This window comes from Suricata suricatta, chromosome 1 (genome assembly GCF_006229205.1).
Source record: "Suricata suricatta isolate VVHF042 chromosome 1, meerkat_22Aug2017_6uvM2_HiC, whole genome shotgun sequence".
Taxonomy (NCBI): Eukaryota; Metazoa; Chordata; class Mammalia; order Carnivora; family Herpestidae; genus Suricata; species Suricata suricatta.
In genome coordinates, this window is record NC_043700.1 from 184,625,996 (window position 1) to 184,638,302 (window position 12,307).

The window sequence follows — 12,307 nt, forward strand, 5'->3', positions numbered from 1 at the left end:
AAAAAGCCTAAATGTCCATCACCTGATGAGTGGATCAAGAAGATGTGGTATATATACACGATGGAGTACTACATGGCAATGAGAAAGAATGAAATCTGGCCATTTGTAGGAAAGTGGATGGACCTTGAGGGTGTCATGCTAAGCGAAATAAGTCAGGCAGAGAAGGACAGATACCATATGTTTGCACTCATAGGTCTAACAGGAAACTTTCAGAATGATCTAGCTTCAAGACAAGCAAGCAGTTAGTAGTGCTTAAGAAAAATTGATTCAGTATCTAATGGATAGTTGATACCTATCACAACACAGCATTTTATATACTGTTAAGTGAACTGCAATACAATCTAAGTTTATTTTGGGAGTGTTTGCTGTATAATTGGATTTAATGAAATGTTTAGAGGTGCAGTAGGCATGACTTTGAGTAGATAATGAAAGAAAATGAAAAAAAAAAAAAAGATCACAGGACTATTTCACAATCCCCAAGAAGAAATCACTAAAATCAACCAGAATGCAGGAGAATCCCAAGTGCAGTAGAAACAACACAAAATGAACTTCATCACATCACCACGAATATTGAAACAGCACCCAAGGGGTTGGGAAAGCAAGGAACTCAAAGAACTGACCTAAACACCCTTGAAAGCCTGGCATTTGGACAACATATTTGGTAAAGAACAAAACAATAAGAACTGCATGCAAATGCTGTAATTCAGTAAATTGTTTCTCATAGAGATGTGGGTTGGCAGTTCTAAAACTATTTTATGTGTGTAAGAGGATTATGTGAGGATTATATACTGTGCATGATGAGAACCGGATTTCTTCAGCCATAGAATGGGGATGGGATGGGTAGGTGGCATGTCTCTGAATTATCTTTGTAATTTCCTATGAATCTATAATTTTTTCCAAAAAAAGAAAAAAAATGACAAAGGCAGTAGGCAGCTGTAAGGACTGGGTTAAGATGTTTAGTCTGGTTAGTCCAAGGGGCTCCAAAACATTTGTAAACAAATGTCATTTGCTCTCATAAGGAAATGTGTGTGAGTGTGTGCGTGTGTGCTCATTTACATACACACTTTTAGAAATGTGTAAGTATATATAAATAGAAAGGTGACAATTTTAGAAAAGTTTTTTTCCCCTGATGTTTCTTATTTTTCTACCAAGAACATATATTATCTTTAATGGGAGAAAAGAGTGGCATTCATAATAATGTTAGAGAAAAAATTAGGAATTACTTATCCAACTTAAACAATTTACCTATGGGGAAACTGAGGCCCAGAGGGATCAAACATCAAGGCCAAGCTCCCCAGTGACCCCATGGCAGGGAGAAGGCCACAGCTATCTGTCCACGGCTCCAACCCCAGAGCCTGTGACATCTTTCTCTTGGGTAGAAACGACCATTTTCTTCTCCCGAGTCCAAGTTTATATAGAAAATGTCAAGGGTAGGGCCAAAGAAATTTCACAAAGTGAATAGACATACAGTTAATACTGCAGAAAGAAACTTGATTGTTGACAAAAAAGCGAAGTTGGCAACCAGAGGTATGAAAACAGCCTATCTGTGCCAATACAATTCCAGAAGCCTTGTTTAAAATTCTCTACTGGTGAACATCATTTTCACATAAGGCAAACAGTAATTGTAAAAACACAGAACCACCAAAGTCTTTTAAAAGCCTCTGGCATACTTTCATTTACGTAAGACTATTTTTTTCCTTAAAGCTAAAATTATCTTAAATATCAATTCCTAAAATTAAATTTAAAAAAAGTAAAAGGCCGCTCTTTCATTGAAATTCTTTAAGAGATCTGGGTTATTTTTTAAAACAAGAATTTTGGAAATAAAGGAAAAAAATTAGGCAGCTTGAAAACCCCAGTTTTCTTTAGAAATGGCTGAGACTATTACCATTTTAGGATTAAAAAAAACACATGAAAGTGTGATTGGAAAATAGCTTATTTTTAACGTGTGAAGAAGAAGCCTATTTTATAAAAACTGGTGAGTAGGGAATTTTCTGAAAAAGTTATTTTGCTTTCAGATTCCATTTATCAATATGTGTTTTCAACAAAAATCCACTAAGCACCTGCTTTAGACTGGCCCCACTCCCATGTGGGTACTGAACATGCATCAGTGACTGAGACCAGTAGAGTTTAAACTGTAAGAAATGCTTACAGCTCCAGCCGTAAGAATTTGGAAAGTAGCCACTTGTTTCTCCCATAGTGAAAAAGGGATAGTGATGGACGTGAGAAGAGCCACCAGCCCACCTTATTCTGCACACAGAGGAAAGGGGGGCACTGGCTAAAGAGTCAAGCCCCTCACAGACAGCACTTTGTCATAATCACGACCACCCACCGTAGTGAGTAATTTCTCTATTTCGTAGCCCTGGGAACTATGATTCAGAAGCTTAAGTAACTAAATGGGGGTAAGACAGAGGCATTTAAAGAATGACAAGCTTGAGCAGGTATGGGATAGATCTGTCACTCCCATTATCATGTTGAAGAAATTTTTTTTAAGTAGTGAATGAATGAATGAATGAATGAATGAATGAATAGAAGGACAGGGATTCTCATTCTACAGCTATCCTTTACCTACGCATGGGTAAGTTTCATGTTCTTCTTTATTTTCTTAAGTTTACTGATTTATTGGGGGAGAGGGGCAGAGAGAGAGGGAGAGAGAGGGAATCCCTAGCAGGCTCCACTCTTTGAGTGCAGAGTCCCACATGAGGCTCCATCTCACAAACCGTGAGATCATGACTTGAGCTGAAATCAAGAGTTGGTTGCTTAACCGAATGAGCCGCCTTGGAGCCCCCATGTTCTAATTTAGAGAGTAAATGGTGGCCCCTTAATTTCTGGGAATGGCATTCTATGGGGGCGCCGAAGGGACAGGATTGCGGCACAGCTCTGAAGCGGTCACATGAAGGCAGAGAACCTGGGTCCGTACCCCCTTCTTCTTTACAATTACTACCTTTGTCACCTTGGCTGAATAACAGTTAACATCTAGGATTTCAAAACGTGATCCCATATAATAAAAACAACGAAATGTGTCTCACTGTACAGTTGTGAGAAGGAAACAAAAAAAGCACATTGAATGCAATTGTCGGGGTATACTTGGCTCCTGATTAACAGAACCTTCTTTCACAAGAGCCCACCTGAGACCAGGTTGGGACCAGCAGAAACAGACTTGGCTCTCAGCAGCCTGCCATGAAACACGTCCGAGGGCTGAGTTGGACTGTGGAGGGAAGAAGGTGAAGGAGTAGGATCTGGGTGGACAGACGCCCCCCCATCAGGGTTTTGAACAGTGCCACAGACGTCATCATGGAATTTTGGAGTCGTCTTCTGAAGGTCTTCAAAACTCAAGCTGACTCGAATCCATTGAGGCTCCACCTAAACAGAGCAGATGGTCTTGATGGGTTTTCATGGCCCCTTCTCGTCCTCAGGTTCCACAATAGAATCATCTTTAAAATAGCCAGCCTTTAATTGTTTTTCCAATACCTTCTTCTGTGAAGTCAGAGAGTGCAACCGATTGCTTACCTCCCATTGCCTCTCAGTGGGGTTTATTTATAGAAGAATCACATGACAGCCAGAAATACCTTCAGACCAGGAGGGACACCGGCCATCTGTTCCTCTGATAATGTGCTTCCAGTGATTTCTCCGGGATGCTGGTACTTAACAAAATGTTGCCACGGCATCATCCAATCTGTGTATTTATAGGAAGGAGAATGTGTGTACGTTACATATTTGGACTTGTTTCTTTCAGCGGGAGAAATATAGCTTCTGCCATATGTTTGCCACACACATAATTACCTCAGCACGCCATACATCTAATTTTAAATATTTTACCATTCACAGAGCAGCAGGTTAGAATCTTCCCCTTGAGTCCAGATACACTTAAGCCCATCATCCTGGAACGGAAGCCCTTTTTGAGAGGGTCATTAATCAGATAATTACTAACTTTCCAGCCGATTCTCTAAATAAACATTCCCCGTTTTGTGACATCTTCTGGAGCTCGGAGAGAAGGCCATGGTCCCCATGTGGGTCCGAGGCATGTGCCTTCACTCCCTCTGGCTCCCCAGCCCCCATGGCTCCGCTTGTACATCAAGGGCTTGTTGGTAAGAAGGAGAACTGTAGCTTCATTTAGCAAGCTTGTGCCTCATGCCATGCTGTGCATGTCCGTGGTATGTGCAGTGTCTGATTTTGCTTCTCACAGCCACTCCGAAGAGCGGGACTCTATTATTCCCACCTTACAAGTGGGCAAACTGGGGCTTAGAGAAGTTAAGTATCTAGGGGAGGACAGACATGGCTCTCAAGCACAGATCTCTCTAAAGAGGATGCCATTTTGGTAAATACTTTCAACATTCATTGATTCAACCACTACTGAAAGCCCTCCCAGGGCCTGCCTTGACTCTGGGAATACAGCGCTCCACAGAGAAGGCGGAGTCCTCTCTCTCATGGGACCTGGGATTCTGACAGCAGAGGACGGATAATCAGCAGACGAGAAAATGGCTGGTACTCACGAAGGCTGTGATGTGAACAGTGCAGGAGAAAACACAGGGAGAGCCCTGAGGTCACATTGACTTGAGTTTTGTGGAATGAGCTGAGACCAGAAAGAGATGAGGCTGGGCAAGGGAAGCTCCTGGGACAGAACATTCTGGAGAGAAGGAACATTTATAAGCTCATCCCCTTTACAAGTTCAGATGGAAGATAAGCAAAACCAAAGTCTCTGTGTAGGTGGGGATCCAAGTATAGAGAGGAATCCCAGAGGCAGACAGGGGCATGTTTTATAGAACCTTCCAGGTCAGGGCAGGGAGATTGCCTTTTCTAGAGGTGTCTGAGTGGCTACTTGTGGAGCAAGAAGTGTTGAATGGGGAGAATTTCATCTTCTGATTTATACTTTTCAGAATTCAGGATTGGATGTAGATTGGGGGTTGGGGGGTGGTGAGAACACAGGCAAGAGGAACCATTAGGTCACTACCGCAGGAATACCAGCCCAGCAGGTGGGCTAAGGGTTAACGTTACCTCCACCAGTGTGAGAGGTGGCCAGGCAAGAGGACACAGCATCCTCCTCTGAGCTCTATCTAGGAAGATAAACAAGATCTCATCAGGCAGGAGAACGGAGAATATTCCAGTTAGAGGGAACAGTGATTGCAAATATATGAAGATTTCTAAGTATAGGGTATGTTAGGGAAGCAGTAAATATTTGTTTCCAGACTATGGTAGGAACAAAAATGTTAGGAACAAGCTGTGAGAGGCCTTGAGCCTATATGAGGGGCTTCTTCACAATGAGAATGAGTGTCCCTTCCTCCAGGTGGACAGAGCCCACACCAAAGCTCACGGGAAGGAAAGGTGAGAATAGCAATCACTTCGGCTCCTCCTTCCTGGTGATACCCTGAACTGCTTCTAGAGCAGTGTGCAGAAATGTCTGATGGCCCTTCTCTACTCCCTCACCCTGCTCCTGCCACCCTCTTACAGGGTCTGGGATCTTGCTCAGTCTGCCTGTGTTCATGCGTAGACCTGCCTGGTGGGCACAGTATGTGCTTCACGTATGAAATGGTGGTCCGCACCCAGGCCTGGTGCCAGAACTCTCATCCTGGAAGGTTCCACGCTAGACCTTGGTCATAGATCCTTGCTCCTCAAAGAGCAATATCAGTCTTTCCTGGAGTATGTTGGAAACGCAAAATCTGGGGGTCCTTGGGTGTCTCAATCGGTTGAGCATCCGACGTTGGCTTAAGTCATGATCTCATGGTTTGTGAGTTCGAACCCCATATAGGGCTCACTGCTGTCAGCATGTCAGCATGGAGCCTGCTTGGGAACCTCTGTCCCCTGCTCTCTGCCCCTCCCCCATTTGTGCTATCCCCAAAATCAATATTAGAAAGAAAGAAATGCAGAACCTCCAGCTTACCCTAGAGTAACTGAATCAGGTTCTGCATTTTAGCAGGATATCCCCAGGTAAGTTGCATGCACATCTGAATCTGAGAAACACTAGTTCAGATAAACATGTGCTGCCAAAGATAAGTCCTAGCTGAGAAAGCCAGAAAGGTCCAGAACTGTGCAGAACTTACAGTGAGATGCCAGCTGGGGCCTGGGATCAGCAACCCTGTGTCAAGGGCGGGGGTTGGCACTGAATGTTTTGATTCCTATTTCCAGCCATGATCCTGATACAGAGTCATAAGCAGAGACATGCTCTTAGGGCCATGCCTTCCCTTCCTTGCCTGTGTCTACCTGTGAAGGTACTTCTTTTAATGGATGCAAACACAAGTTTGGAAGATTCTCCTAAGAAATAAATTTCCCTTAAGGAAAACATAAGATTTTCCCTTGATTGTCATCAGACAAACTTAAAGTGCTTGGGGGAGTGGGGGAGAAGAAGAAATCTATAAAGAAAGTGAAAAACTATCTAAATTGCTTTATGACTGCAAGAAATGACCAGTGAGTTATCTGTTCATATGTAGCATTGGGCAGTCTTGTGCATTTGGGGAATCTACTCTTTTACAATTCTATACTATCAATACTCAAGTAGACATCTTCTTCCCTTGCATTATTTTTTATAAACTTACAACTTTTAACACTATATAATCTCTTAGTTTTAACGCTTGGGTCTGAATCTTTAGTGTGATCTCAGTCTGAGGTGGACTCTGGTTTGAGGTGCTGGGTGAGAGGGAGGAAGATCAAAAAACCCTAAACTATTAAATCACCACTCAGTATATGTGAAATGTGTCTTTGAAGCTCATGCAACTTTTTTTTTTTTAGTTTAATGCTGGATGGCATGTCATTCTGTCTTAAATCTCTGCACGAAAAAAATCAATTAGCATTGTAGAGCTGGCAATTCTACACTATATTCCGCAACAAGGAGAATGACCGAGAAAGAGCAATTTAGGCTGATAGCTACATCAACCGCAGTAGAGTTGATTAAAAATTTAACAGTTTTTTTCTGATGAATGTCCTAGCTCAGATTTGGAAAACACTGATGGATTTAATTTTCCACTGACTAAATAATCATTTTATAAGCCATGTATAATTCATGTAATGGCAATGTTATGGGCTTGTTAAAAATCACTGCTACTAAACAGTTAAGCTCTCTAGCAAGCAGAGACTTGTAAAGGATTATTATCGGAATGAGTTGGCACCCTTTCCCTGAGAAGGGGGTTTTTGCCTTCTGAATCTTTAAAATGAAATGGGTCCAACCTATTAGCACAAGTAACACCCTACCCCACCCCCTGACAAAAAAAAAATCCATAAATGCGTATTGGGGAAAGCATGTGATTTGTTTCACTCTAACTCTGCTTCCCAGCCAGATAACCTTGGACAAGATCTCCGGCTTTCCCAAGTTCACTTTCCTTACCTGGAAAATGGTGATAATGCTGCCTAGGAGACAGCATTAGTAGGGCAAGTAAGCGAAGAGCTGTGTTTCTTTTTAAAACCACTTAATGTCATTTTAAACAGAAATAGAAAATCAACTCTAAAATTCATACAGTGCCACAAAAGACCCCAAATAGAGAAAGGAACGCTGAGCAAAAAAGAACAAAGTGGGAGGCCTCACAACGGCTGATTCCAAAACGTATTACAAAGCTACAGGATGGAACAGAATAAAGCCCAGGAATAAATCCTTACATCCACAGTCAACTGATCTTCCACAAAAGAGTCAAGAATACACAATGTACAATACATAATACACAATTTACTTTGTTAAGTATGTTAACCAGCATCCCTGGGAGGCTACTCCTTGATCATGAAGTTTAAGGATTTCTCTTTCTTATCTGAAAAAAAATATGGTTTCTAGTTTAGCTGGACCAGTACAGCTAGTATCACCAGACAACGCAAGCTTGTGCTGAAAAATCAGTTAGCTTTGAAGCCCTGTACTTCTCTTCCATTCCCTGAGGTACAAAGGAAAAGACACTTCAGCCGCTCATGGCACGTCAGATCATAAAACTAACTTGCTCGGGGTGCCTGGCGGGCTCACTCAGCCGACTTCGACTCAGGTCATGGTCTCGTGGCTTGTGAGTTCAAGGCCCACATCAGGCTCTTTGCTGTCAGCGTGGAGCCCACTTCAGGTCCTCTGCTCCACTGCCTCTCTGCCCCTCCCCATCTCAAAAATTAAAAACAAAACACTCAAAATAAATAAATAAAACCAACTTGTTCAATTGGAATTTCCTCTACCATGTGCGGAGAAACCACAGAAGAGAAAGATTCCATCTTTCTTTCATCCAAGGAAGGCTTCCCAGAAGAAGGGACATTATGTTGGGGGTTACAAGATGCGTGAGGTTCTGCATGTAAAAAGAAGGGAGGGTGAATGGTATCTTGTGCAGAGAGCAAGGCACAGTGGCAATGAAAAGCTTCACATTTTCTCAACCCAGTGCGAACGTTTGTTCAAATTCTTCTCATTATCACGCATTGAAGGAGCACTACCACGTATCAGGGACTGTTCCTGAGAAACAAAAGGGTAAAGTCGGTTTTGATCTGTGCCCTGGAGTTCACAGTCGAGACAGATAGAAAGTCACACATGCACATAGAGTGTGGAATAAAAAGTGCAGTCCCGGCAGTGGGCATGAGTTGCCATGGGAACACAGAGACACTGGTGTCTAACTCTGCCCGAAGAAGGGAGAGAAAAGTTGTGCAGAGAATGACCCATGAGCTGTGACGAGGTCACCAGCCAGGGAAGAGGTAGGCAGCGACATCCCAAGCAGATGGGACATCATGTGGCAGCTAAGCCAGGAGGTGGGGGAGTCCGTGGCTTCATAAGCCATAAAGGATTGTTAAAAAACTAAGAATTACAAGATAATGACAAGAAACATTCAGTCAAGGACAGGGATCTTCTGTCCTCTGTGACCTCTGTGACTCCCCAGGCTGCACACCCAGGAAGTCACCTTGCCTGTGGAGGAATGTGCATGAAATTTACCCTGCTGTTTCTTCTCAGAGCCCTTGGTCCCAATCCACCCGGGGGTCATTGGAAGTGGCTACAAGGTTGTTACTTTTCCTCATAATGAAACTCTGATGTTGGAAAACCTCCACTCCAACCGGCTCTTTATTGCTCCAAAACCAGTCTAGGTAAATGCCATTGAAACTGACTGCAATAAACAATAGAGAAACACAAAGGAAATGAAAACCACCACAGAGAATTCAAAAGAAACCAAGAGGGTAAAAACCCAACCAGAGGAACTCCTGTCGTGCGGAGCGATTGTCTATGATCAGAGGAACTAAATGCCTTCTTGAGTCCCAGAATTCACTCACGATAATTGAAAAGCACTTTAGACTTCCCTGAAATCATCGCATTTTCCCCCAAACATGGCTTGAAAGTAGATTGCAGGATAAACAGAAATACCATGAAAAATTGTCTAGGGATTAGAAACATAAAGCCTTTTATGTTTCAGAAATAAAGGCCATAAAAACAAAGTATCTATATTTAACTATTCCTGTGGATGGTAATGAGCTATTTTTAGAAGAGAAAAAGCTTACATAGCTTATGTGCACCGCCTTGTTTAGATCAGGTTAGATTACAATGTAATGCCTAACCAACTTCAGATTATGGTTAAACAAAGCTTCATCTTATTTATGTGTATGTTCTCTTTATTGCTCTGCAGAATTTCTGCTTCGTAGCGTTGAATATGGACTGAGGTCTTGTCTATGGAAGATTCAGGAAAGCCAGGTCAGTTTTTTCAAGGGATGCAGTGTATTAGGGAAAGTAAATCAGCACGATGGAGTAGGCTTGAAGGTGCCAGAGGAGGGTCCAGTCTTCTCGTTCCACTGCCTGGGTGATAGGCTTATTAGCTAAGCCACAGAACGTTTCTCTGACCAGGGCTGTTTCTCTTTGATTCTGTACAGGGCCCCACCCTCCTCTCCCAGGCTCCTCCCAGCATGTCTGGTGGTGAGCTCCACTGTCACAGGCGAGCACCTACCCCGACTGAGCCCTCCGTTCAGCGGCGCGTAGAATACCAAGTGGAAGCAGACGAAGCTGTACTTAGTTAATATGGCCATGAATTAATACTAACCATCATTTGCTGAGCATACACACGTGTCTGATATGGGGTTTAGCATTTTATGTGGCTCACGTTTCATATTTTATTTACTCATAGAGCAACCCCAAGATGTAAGTCCTGTTACTAGCCCCATTTTTAATTAAGGAAATTCAAGTCCAGACAGCCATTTCCCAAGCTCATGTAACTGGTTTGTGTCTGAACCGAAATGAAAACCCAGCCAATTAAGCTATTCAGTTCATATTATCAGCGCTGGGGTCAGGACTTCCCAAACTTTGATCAGTTTTGTGCCACTGTTAAAAGTGGGGGCCGATAAATGTAAAAAATTATTCATCTACCCACTTAGGTGACATCTTTCCTAAAATATTAAACATTAATATATTAAAATATCAATTGTTCATCCACATACCGCCTGTGATCATCTTGCCTGCTACCTGGATTCATCTGACAAATATTTATTGTGTCTGTGCCAGTGTGCCAGGCCAGAGAAAGCAACAACCTTTCAAGAAAGGTGTGACAATTGGAGAACAAAAGATTCTCCTGACATCCAGCAAGGGCCCCAAAGAGATGGTCTCTCTAGAATAGCATGGCTGTACTGGGGTGCAGACAGGCTTCCTGGGGACCAAGAGAGTGCCATCTGGTAGCGTTATGACTGGTTGTATTATGGCTCATTAGGGCCTTTGAGGACAGGGCACCAGAAACCCAGGGCGAGACTCACTCTGCCACTGGTGTAAAGAGAAGCCAGCTGGGAGAAGCTAGGTCCTGTGCTCAGCTCACTGGTGGACACGGGAATCTGGACTCCCCTTCAACTCTCTCTTCTAGTGCTGGGTGGATAGCAGGTCCCAGGATGAAGCTGAGATTCACCTATTTTGATATCAGAAAATATCCAAAAGCAACAAATGTGTGCAGAGGCCTTAAAGTCCTCACCACTCGGAAAGAAAATGAAACCCATTTTCTATTCTCCAGGAAAGTTCCACGACAGACAGGAAGCACAGAGATGAGCATTAGCAAGTACTCAAGTGAATCCCACTAGAATCGGGTTCTAGAATGGAAGCTTCTTGAGGGCAGAGAATTCTGTCTCCTATGTCTCAGTGCTTGGAACAGTCCAAGGCACAGGACTGATACTCAGTCACTATTTGTGAATAAATAGATGAATTAGAATGGGTGCCTGCCTTCCTCTGGGAAAATAAGTAGGGGAGTGAACAAGGAATCCAAGCAGCAGTGTCACTAATGTAAAGTCTTAACGTCATGTGGAAAGGTCCAGACATTTCCTGGAGACCCAGAAGACAGAGGTCTTGAGAGTGTGACATCTATGCCAGTGCAAGTTACTATATTTTTCTAGAATATCTCATCCACTAAAGTGCCTGTCCCACAAAAATTCCAAAAAAATTATTGGGGTTTTGCTGGATGAATCATAGACATAATTATTCTAAATAAAATCTAAGCCTTTTCTAAAGTTTAAAAAGTTCTAGTTTAACCTATAACGCTTTTGTTTTTACAAAAACCCATAAAGTAGGTACTGTATTATCTCAGTTTACAGAAGAGAAATGAAGATAATTTCACAATTTCTTTTCAAATCAAGCAGCTAGTGAGTGATAGAGACAAGGTTCAAACCCAGGCGGTCTGTGCTCCTAAACCCCTGTATTTTATTTCCCCTTCAGTGCTAAGGAAGACGAGTCCAAAGAAAAATTACAAGTTTGGCATCATTTACCTTCGGAAACTCATTCTCTTTGGACTGTTACCTTTTGTCCATTTTAGCACATGATCTCCTTTATCACTCTCGAGGCTTTGTCTAAAAACAGTCCTACTTCTAAGTCCTATGCTTATTTCCAAACAGAGATATGCCACTTATCACAGCATACATTTTTCTGAGTCATGATTTCCCAGATGTCCTGTCAGGTACCAGCTGATGAGGAATAATAATGGGTAGTAATAAAATGGATCTTTTGGGGGGATTAACAATTTCTATCCCCTTGTTCCTCCTGTCCTGAGCACTGCATTGTGAAGATACCCCGTATGGAATAAACTAGGACTTACAAGTTACACTGGTCACATGGGATCAAAGTCATGTCCACTAGATTCTGTCTTGACCACTACGTTTTGTGCTCTGTCACAATGGCCTCCCATTTCAAACTTGATATAAGCTCTTGTAAGGACGCAGGTCTGATTCAGCCTTCCCCTGTACTTAAAGGGGGAAGTGCCGGCCTCTCCGTATAAAAGGGTGCACATTAAAGAGGGACAACTCCTGTGGTGCCCAATCAGGAGAGGCCAGCTGACACCTTTGACCTTTCCAGGGGCGAGCCTAGTCACAGCCTACCTGCGGGCCTAGTCACACCCTATGTAAGGGTCCTGGGCCCACTCTGATT

At 42.9% G+C, this 12,307-nt stretch overlaps 1 long non-coding RNA gene across 1 annotated transcript; it reads right to left on the reverse strand.

Moving 5' to 3' along the window:
- Positions 1-3,173: 3,173 nt before the first annotated feature.
- Positions 3,174-12,017, reverse strand: LOC115286010. Its single transcript, XR_003905816.1, has 3 exons — positions 11,979-12,017; positions 3,567-3,673; positions 3,174-3,360 (listed from the first exon to the last, which is right to left on the reverse strand). It is a non-coding gene; the product is annotated as an uncharacterized LOC115286010 (long non-coding RNA).
- Between the last annotated feature and the right edge of the window lie 290 nt (positions 12,018-12,307).